This window comes from Pongo abelii, chromosome 3 (assembly GCF_028885655.2).
Source record: "Pongo abelii isolate AG06213 chromosome 3, NHGRI_mPonAbe1-v2.0_pri, whole genome shotgun sequence".
Classification (NCBI taxonomy): domain Eukaryota; kingdom Metazoa; phylum Chordata; class Mammalia; order Primates; family Hominidae; genus Pongo; species Pongo abelii.
Genome location: NC_071988.2, coordinates 17,062,011 through 17,072,914, shown reverse-complemented (window position 1 = coordinate 17,072,914; position 10,904 = coordinate 17,062,011).

Below are 10,904 nucleotides of genomic sequence, written 5' to 3'. Positions count from 1 at the left end.
TGTTTGAACTGAGAAAGTCATGAAAAATCTATCCCAAAGTAGTTGACATTTTGGAGGGCTTTTTATTTTATTTTATTTTTTAATCTTTCTTAACCTAAGGAGTGCTTGGAAACCTATGCTTTAATTGAAAATGCTGCTTTGGCAATAAGTTTTACATAATTCTCCAAGTGCCAAAATAAACTCTTGGATCAAAGGATTCATAACAGAAAAAAAAATCTTTCTTTTTAAATGTAAGAAAAAGTACATCTGAAGATTTATTCTCAAAAGTGAGTGTGTGCAAACCAGAATTCTTTGAGGAATAAAGGTGTGCTAACAAGTATTCTATCTTAGCATTTGAGAGTCCCCCAACAGCATGACGCAACTATTTCATTAGCTGCATGTGGGTAACTTGGTTCTTCTCACTCCCTCTATTCTTTGTAGAACCTATCTGGGCAGCCATTTAATGCTAACAAGCCAAATTCTTTTTCACTTCTTCCTGCCAAGTAGTACCATAATTGTCATCAAGACAGGATCATCTGTTTCATATTGCTTTTACTTATGCTGAATGAAAGCACCAGTGCGATTTGCCATTTTATTTCAGCTCTTATTCTTGAAAAGTAGAAAATTGAAAAGTAGAAAAGTGGCAAAAGAACACTTCTTTTTATTCCCTTTTCCAAATTATAAGACGGTGAATAAATTAACATTGTCCTATTTGATACATTGTACTACTTTATTGGAAGCATAAAAATTACTAGAAGGGAAAGGGAAGGTTTTTAAGAGGAGAAATTGGTTGAAGGAGGGAGAAAAAGAAACCTCTACTTAGTAGTATATGAGATCTTTCACAGTCCAGAACTGCTTTGCCAAATATAGCCTCTAGCCACTGAGATTACAAAATATGGTTAATCTGAATTGAAGTGTACTGTTTTGTACAATACATACAAAATTTCAAAGACAATACAGAAAAAAATGTAAAATATCACAGTAATAACTTTCATATTGTTTATGTTTTTAAATGATGTTTTAGATATGTTGTATTAAATGAAATATATTCTTAAAATTAATTTCACTTTTACTTTTTAAAGGCAGCTACTAGAAAACTTTAAATTCCACATGTGGCTTGCATTTGTGTCTTACATTATGTTTCTGTTGAGTAGGGCTAGTACACAATTTACATGCCAAGAAGCTAGAATGTTCAGAGATGAGACATAATGAGGTTGAAGTCATATTTAACAGTATGCTCAGTGCTATTTTCTGTTTTGAAAGGCTTCTTTGGAGAAATATTTGTCTCTCTAGTAGAGGTCAGGATAAAGTAGGTGCAGTTTTTCAATAAAGTTGCCAATTGTTTTTGCCTGCTGGGTAGATACATTCTCTTTTTCTGTTAACAGTGCACTGGTCTTCTCTGAGGAACTCTCTCCCTCCTTGATTTTGAGAACCTGTGGTTTGGCTGAGGCTGACCCATGATTCTAGAGCTAAATGCGTGACTCAGGCCTAACCAATCAGAATATTCCACTCCCATGGCCACAATAATTGACTCAGGAAATTGATAAAAGTTGGTCAATTGAATCAATTCTGTGATTTTGAGTAACTACAGAAAAAGAGATGTTGCTCTTCTTGGGGACTAAGTCTGCAACTACTCACACACACCTTTTCTAGCACATGACCTGAAAATGGAAACCAACAAGAGGAGACAAGAAGAAACAGGTTCTGTTTGAATGCCTAGATCCATTCTGTGACTAAAGCTGCCACATGAAATTTTTCAGTTAGTTTGTTTGTTTGTTTGTTTGTTTTGGGGGGTGGGGACAGGGTCTTGCTCTGTGACCCAGGCTGGAGTGCAGGGGTGGGATCTCAGCTCACTGCGACCTCCACCTCCCGGGTTCAAGCGATTCTCATGCCTCAGTCTCCTGAGTATCTGGGATTACAGATACTTTTTGTGTTTTTATTAAAGACAGGATTTCACCATGTTGCCCAGGCTGGTCTCGAACTGCTGGGCTCAAGCAATCCACCAACCTTGGCCTCCCAAAATGCAGGGATTAGATTACAGGTGTGAGCCACAGCACCCAGCCAGAATTTTTCAGTTTAATAGTTTCCCTTCTTTGATCACACAAATTTAAATTTGATTTCTGTCTTTCACTAAGAAGTCTGATTAATATAAATAACAAATAATTGAATAAACAATTGCATTCATACAAGTCAACAAATATTCTTAGCATTTGTCTATGTTCAAGTAACTGTGTTGGGTGCTGGTGGAGGAAGTCGCAAAGTTTATTATTACTATTCACTCATTCATTCATTTATACATTCAGGAAACACTCATTGAGATTCTTTTGTGCCAGGCACTATCTTAGGCACTGGAGAAGAAAAGACAAGAATTAAAGTCACAGATATTGAGGATCTTTTATTTTTCTGAATTACATTAACAATGTGCCTATTGCTAATTATTCTTGCTCTCCCCAATATATTTTCAATGTTCAGTTTTCCACAAGTCAAATCTGTTATACAATCTCTGTTCCATTTTGTACCAGGAAATTCTATTTTGGATCCCTCCATCTCCTTACTTGCTTTCGGACTTGTTAATTTCTGGATCTGCTGTCGTCTCTGATCTGTAACTGCCCTCCCTCCCCTTAGAAACTCCTTGACTTTTTTCTTGTGTTAGATTCCTGCTTCCTAGATCACTATACCTCTTTGTTATAAGGAAGCACATCCTCTGGTAGTATCTTGAAAAGGGATACAGTATTTGTGAGGTCAATGTTTTGAGAACTTGCAAGCCTGAAAATCCATTCTATTCCCACAACTGACTGATAGTTTGATGGATTTTAGAACTCTAGGATGGGTATCATTTTCAGTTATAATTTTGAAGATATTGCTCCATTGTTTTCTGTTGAGAAGCCCAATGTTATTCTGATTTTTAATCCCTTGCACAGGGTCTATATTTTCTCCCTGGAAGTTTTAAGAATTTTCTCATTATTTCTAGAGTCCTGAGCTTCCATGATTATATATCTTGGAGTGAAATTACTTAATCTGGAGGATCATTTCCCTCAATTCTGGGAACTTTTCTTTATTATTTCTTCGATAATACTCTTTCCTAAGTTTGCTTTTGTCTCTCTTTCTGAAACCCATGTCAGTGAAACACTGGGCTTCCTAGGTTGATTGTGAAATTTTCTTATCTCCTATTATCTGCCTTCATATTTTTTAATACTACTTCCATGAAATTTTCTCATCTTTATCTCTCAGCACTTCTTTAAAATTTTGTTTTAATTTCATCTGACATATTTTTAATTTCCAAGAGCTCTTTCTTGTTTTCTCATTGTTCTCTCTTTCTATAGCATCTTGTTTCAAAGCAATTGTTTCTTTAATGATGCAATATCTTTTCTAATCTTTTTGAAAATGTTAATTATAATTAATTGGAAGTTTTGTTCTATTTCTTGAAATGTTTCTGTTTTTCTCTGAGTTTCTTTTATCTGTTTGTTTTGGTCTCTCTCTCTCTTTAAAGTTGGATATTTTCCTCAAATGTCAATATATATTTATGAGTGAGGTCCTTAAATGTTTATCGAAAGGTCTGCGGGGTGGGTGAGCTTTCTGAGACTTTGAGTTTGTCTTGAGAGGGATTGCCAATTTTTTGCTGAAGGAAATAAATCTGGTTATAGGTGTACCAAGAACAAGGTGGAGGAATTCAGCAAACTTTGACCATTTAATCTGTGTTCACTCTACAACATTTGCCCTACCCTTCTACCATGCTTGGTGTCCTTGAATCCATAATCTTTTTAGTCCAATTTTTCCACAGAGTAAATTTCTTGCAGGGGTTGGGATAAAAATGCCTGACTACATTATGGTGGAGACAAAGTCTGGAGGAGCAGGTGGTTCTCACAGTTCCTTATATAACATTTCAACGAATCCCCAGGCCATCAGCTCTGACTCTTACCCTTACTTTCTGCTTTACAATTGTTCTATTTCCTGAGAACAACGACAAAAAAAAGAGATTGGGGGAGATCACTGATATTCAAAATAGTTACAGAGTTTTGATGTGGTTTGGCTTTGTGTCCCCACCCAAATCTCATCTTGAGTTGTAATCCCCATGTGTTGAGGGAAGGACTTGTAATCCTCATGTGTCAAGGCAGGTAAGAGATTGGATCATGAGGGTGATTTTTTGTTTGTTTGTTTGTTTTAAATAAAGGAAAGAGGTTTAATGGACTTACAGTTCCACATGGCTGTGGAGGCCTCAGGAAACTTACAATCATGGCGGAAGGCAGAGGGGAAGCAAGAACCTTTTTCACATGGCAGCAGGAGAGAGAAGAGCAAAGGAGGAAGTTTCAAACACTTATAAAACCATCAGATATCATGAGAACTCACTCATTATCAATGAGAACAGCATGGGGGAAACTGCCGCCATGATTCAATCACCTCCTTCCCTAGACACGTTGAGATTACAGGTCCCTCCCTCAACACAATTTGAGATAAGATTTGGGTGGGGGACACAGAGCCAAACCATATTGTTTTATAGTTAGATTTATTTTTCTTTCAACTTTCAGGTTTAGAGCTTAATGACTTTAGCATATAAAATCAGGTGGTTTTGCCTATTGAATTTGAAAGCCTATAATAGGATAATATTAGGTTGTTCTTACTTTCCATTGTTGCATAGGGTGATTATTAATTGTAATTTAATCTTATTATAACTTAAATCTTCAAATATTATACAATTTTGGCTAAGTTAAAAGGTATTAAAGTTTTACCAACTCCACATTTTCATTCACAACTCTTTTTTATAAGGGAAAATCACAACATAATTTAATTGCCTTATTCTTTTCTCTTTATGCACATGTATTCTCCAGGTAGATAGTAATATGGGCCATTATCAGATTTCACAGTTTAAACAAGCCTTCCTTATAGTGATATGTTAAAATAAACTTCTTTAATCCAATGGATTTTACTTCAGAGGTTTATTGCTTGGTCTCTTTACCATGAAATATTGGTATTTTGTACTATTTTCATACAAAAAATTTTCTGTATTTTGAAACGGAGAGCCAAATCCTATTGTCAACAGCCTGAGAAACAATTGTCAAGTTCATAAATTGTTCATATTTCTGTCTGCTTAAGGCATGCTAGTAAGTAAAATGATATGCTTTGTTCATATAAATGTTATGACTTAGTTTGTATCAGGCGTTTCAACATGCAGAAAGGCCAAATGATGTTAATTTCTTGGTTTAAAATATAACCTCTGTAAAATGCAATTGTGTGACCACCTTTTGTCACTGTCTTGACATCAGGTGAGAGATAAGTTTGGGTTTACCAGTAGAACTTGAGAATAAGGGTAGGGCACGGGTGAAGGAAGCCCTATATCTTCCATGTTTCTTTTCTTAAAAAAATCTCAATTAACTACTCTTTCATTTCAATTCAACAAAAGTCTCTTTGATACCAACTAGGTGTAGAATGCAAGTATACAGAGGTGGTGAATACCAGGCTCTGACTTCACAGTCTACAAGGTTATAGAGAGAAACAATAAGAAATAGTCACAAATAATTACAATACATGGAAAAATATGGTAAGACTCATAAGAAAAATAAAGTGTTCTAAGAGCACAGAAAGTAGTAATAATCACCACTCAGTTGAGAAGTGTTCTTTATGGGAGTAGAATGACTTTATGGGATGTCAGATGAGGACAGCAAAAACCCCAGTTTGGCTGAATGATAAGTTAAATATTGAGAGACCATAATTTTGTGTGCTACTGAAAATGTCACTATCTATCTTCCCCCCAAAGATAGGGACATTATCAGTAGCCGCTCCTGAAAATCAGAAAAAAATCCAGCTTCCTCAATTTCTGATTCCTTAATAGGCAGCTTTTCACCTTCTTTCCTGTTCTCTAGTGAAAAGCAGTAGTTAAATTTGGAAAGACAAAGATTCAAATTCTAGTTTCATCAGCAACTAGCTAGATGATGCTAACTTATTTAAGTTATTTAACATCTCTAAGTCAATTTATATTTCTTTCTCTCTGATATGGGGATAATAATAATGAGAGTACTTAATTGCATAAGATTATGGTAAAAGGTAAATGAATTATTAATGTGTATAAATGCCAAACAACTGATAGCTCTTATTATAGGAAAAAGAGTCAACATTAGGAATCAAGAAATTGATCTTTACTTTGGGAGTGCTACTAATAAGCTGTGTGACCTACATAAATTGCTTATCCTCTCTAGGCCCAATTTTCCTACCTGCAAAATTAGGGGGTTGACCTAGATGATCTGTATTCCCTCTAAACTCTGATAGTCTAGGTACTATAGATGACATTTTTATTTTACTTTGATACTGAACTGTGCAATTGGATTAAATTGGATAAAATTGCCTTCATTGAGCCTTTAATACATTGAAATTTTATTAAAAGGCTGAAAATGAAAGTGACAATAATGCGTTAGGCCAGGGAAGTGATTTCAAGTGGATTGGACACAGAAAGAGTAGTGATAGATCAGGTCCTATTATCATGTCTGGATGCAAGAGAAAGTAGATGGTAAGTGGTATTAAATTCAGGTGCCAAGCTCAAAGGTGTATGATTTTATGTAAAAAAAATCAGAAAACACACTCACCCTAATTTTGGTATTAATTATCCTGAGAGTTTAGGGCCTGAGTTGTCCTAATACAGTAAAACTTAGGTCCAACTATGTGATATTTACCATAAAGACAGTAACAGGATGTAACAGTAATATTTTTAAAGTATCCAGTGATTGAACTCAACAAAGAAAGTAAAGAACAAAAATCTGAGATGCCACCCTGATATGAGTGACAGAATTGGACCAGCTATCATGCCCATTATTATGTATACTAAGGATAGTCTTAGAATAGGAAAAAACGAGACATTATAATCTAAGAAATGAAGTACATTTTCACTATATTTCTGTTTCTTCAATCATTATTCCTGTTGTAAAATTTTATCTTTGTTCCTACAAAATGTACAAAAAGGTGTTGATAGTATTTGGAAATGCATCAAGAAGACAAAATCATCATATATTTTAGATATCTCTAACTATTTAACTGCAGTATTGAAAATAAATACATTAATATGTATGTATTTCAGTAATTATGTCTTTAGAGTCTGTACGTCGATAAGGAAGAAGACTATTGAGAAATCTTTGACTCATGAGCCTGGATGAATCTAAGATGTTTGCATAAAGTTTAGTATAATATGACTATGTAGTTAATTAGAAATTTTCTGGAAGGGAAATTTGTTCTATGTCCTAAATAATTGGTTTATCAAATTTTTCTCTGATGTTTTAATCTTAGATCGGTGAACTATATTACAGGTCAGAACCAAAGGAAATACAGTAAAATGCGATTCTTTACAAGACAGATATAATTTACTCAAAGGATAGTTTCTCAGCATTATAAAGCATTGTACAGTTAATTAAGGTATCTAGTAGTTATGCTTTACAACTGTAAATATCTAATGCATACAAAATTGTTTAGATTTTATTAAATTATAAAATATATCATTTTTTGGTACATACGGATAATATAGAATTGAGTAGGTATTACACAGTCCTACTAGTATATTGGATTGTTTATATTTGTTACAAAATATAAGAATAGCTTTCATTTTGGGCTAATATCTCAAAAATATGACTCTAGTCATACCCCTCTGTAATTTTGTATTTCTCTATCGTGGAAATGTATTTCAAACTACTCCAATGTATTAGTATTTGTTATATCATGTCCTCCTAAAAAGCAACCTAGCTTGCAATTGACTAACTGGTAAATAAATTAATAAACTATTATTTGGCCCTGCAATTTATATGTCTTGGTACTAAGAACTCTGTAGATGTGCTCATCAGTTTTAGGTGGATAATAGTGAATTTGGATAGTTATTTATGGTAGTTTGATTGAAGTGATGAGTCAGATTTGTTTACACATTTCTGAATCCATGCCATTTGTTAGTGTCCTTATATTCAGACTTTGGGCTTGACCATGAGATTTGCTTTGGCCAACATGATAGCAGCAAGCAGAACATGATGCAAGCTGACTTGAAAAGCACTTCTACATTAGTATTTATCATTATGTTGTGCTTCACATGCTGCCACTACATAAATTATTGGCTCTAGCTAGCCTCTAGATGGTAAGAGACACATGACTCAGTCATTCTCATTACCCCAGCAAACTGGGAGCCAAACTACACACCAGAGTGAGGCCATTCTAGATCATGCAGCTTCCAGGACTACCAATCTCAGGTAAGATGTGCACAGCTTCACCTGATCAGCAGAACAGCCCATCTGACCTGCAGACTTGTGAATATTATCTAGTGGTTGTTCTTTATGCAACTACCCTATGGATTGGCTTGCTGCACAGCAATAAATAACTGGTACAACATATATAGGAAGTAGATAGTAGAACAAAATTATTTTTCCAAAGAACATTAACATTTCACATCATATACCTGTTGTTATATGAAAATCCTTTGTGAGTAACTGGATTTTCAGTGTAGGAGACAATTTTTGATATGACCCTCTTTTTTTTTTTTTTTTTTTTTTGAGATGGGGTTTCGCTCTTGTTGCCCAGGCTGGAATGCGATGGCACGGTCTTGGCTCGCTGCAACCTCCACCTCTCCGGTTCAAGCGATTCTCTCACCTCAACCTTCTAAGTAGCTGGGATTACAGGTGCCCAGCACCATGCCCAGCTAATTTTTGTATTTTTAGTAGAGACAGGGTTTCACCATGTTGGCCAGGCAGGTCTTGAACTCCTGACCTCAGGTGATCCACCCACCTCGGCCTCCCAAAGTTCTGGGGTTACAGGTGGGAGCCACTGCTCCTAGCTGATATGACCCTTTTTTTATACTTGAACTTATAGATAACTCAAACATGTATCAAGCCAATAAACAAATATTAGACACCATATTAGTGCCTGGCCCAGCACTTGATACCTAGAATGTAATGGTTAATCAGTTAAACTCCTATTTTTATGTTCATTGGGTAATTACAATACATTCTGTGGAAACTTCTTTGCTCTTCAAAGTGATGCTGAATTCCAAAGTTAATTCCATTTGTGTATTTCAATATTTCTGGTCTTAATCTTTATCTTCTCCCAGAAATTCTAGATATGTGATATCTGTTTATATCTTTAGTTCTCCTTCTTTTGGAGAATAGGGTAATCTTGCACTTCCCCAAATGTGGTAGACTACAAAAGTGGCCACAAATTATTTATTTCCCTCTGTCCAAATCCCTTTGCAATGTGACTTGCAGATCCTTCTATTAAGAGGTAGAATTTATCTCCCCATATTGACTCTGGGCTTGGCCATGTGACTTGCTTTAGCCATTGAAACCAGAGCAAATGTGACTCAAACCGAGATTTGAAAAGTGTGCATGGAGACTTCTTCTCTTGCAGCACTTTGGATCCCTCTGACTGCTACCATGTGAATAAGCTAGGGCTAGGACTGGCCTCTTGATGATACTTGGCCTCATTGCTCTGTGTTCCTAGCTGATAGTCAGTGAATCCTCAGAAACAGAGCTGCCTTGCTGACAGGCAGCTGACCACAAACACCTGAATGAGTCCAGTAGAGGCCAACAGAAATGTCCAGCTGAGCCTAGCACAAATTTTCATTCCACAGAATTATGAGCTAAATGAATAGTTGGTGTTTTAAGGTATTAAGTTGTGGGGTGGTTTGTCCTGCCCTCAAAGCTATCTAATATATAACTCCTTAAAAGTCAGGCATGACCATAAAATTTGCTTCATCTACTGAAATGTGTCATTTCTGGTAGAAGCCTTTAAGAGTTGGACTGTGATTTAGCATCATCTTTCTCATCATGGTGACTGGGGAGCTTCCAAATGGCATAGCCCCAGAAGCCTCAGTCCCGGGATGGACATGAGGCTTATAGGGCTCATGTTCTTTCCACCCTTTTCCACACTAACCTTTGGAAGACAGATAGTATACCATGAAATAAACTTTTGTATTAACCTTTGTATTAAATCACTGAGGTTTTGAGTTTACTGGATTTTGGGTTTGTTACTGGAGCAGAACATAGCACATCCTAACTAATACATAAATTGGCACCCAGAAGGAGGTACAGTTATAACAGAAAATCTAAAATATGTGGCTTTAACTTAGAGGCTCAGTGGGTGGTAGCAAGGAAATTGTCAGAGGCTGGAAAGTTGGGAGATGCTAACTGTCATAAAATATTTGCTGAAACGGTTCGTGTGTGTCTCCCATTTTTCTCCTTTCTAAACAAGAATGTTTACCATATGCTGTGGTTTGAATTTGTCCACGAAAAAACACATGTTGGAAACATAAACTCCAATGCAACAGTGTTGGGAAATGTGGCCTAATGAGAAGTGACAGGCTATGAGGGCACAGTGAATGGATTAATGCCATTATCAAGGGAGTGGATTCTTTATAGCAGGAGTGAGTTCATTATAAAAGGATGAGTTTGGCCCCCTTTTACTCACTTGCCTTCTCTTTGCCTTTCCACTGTGGGGCCATGTAACCAGAAGGCCCTTGTTAGATGCCAGCACCTTGATGTTGGACTTTCTAGGGCCCAGAACTGTGAGCAATAAATGTCTGCTCTTCACATAAATTACCCAGTCAGTGGTATTCCACTACAGCAGCACAAAATAGACGAAGACACCATGTCTATTTAGTCCCTATTCCATCACTGTGTGTGTGTGTGTGTGTGTGTGTGTGAGAGAGAGAGAGAAGAGAGATTGTGAGTGAGAGAGATCGGGGGACGATACCTTATCTTTTTAGTTGTCTATAACAAGAGAAGCTTTATCCAGTTCCAATATGGAGACTACCAATCATCACCCAGAGATGCCAGACTTTGAGATTAATGCCTTTACTGAACAGAACTTTTGGATTGTTTCACTTTGTGATAGGAGCAAATCTATTTTGTAGTGTAAAGAAAGTGAACTGTAAACTGGTGACTAGAAGGATAGATCACAGTAATCCTTGATAC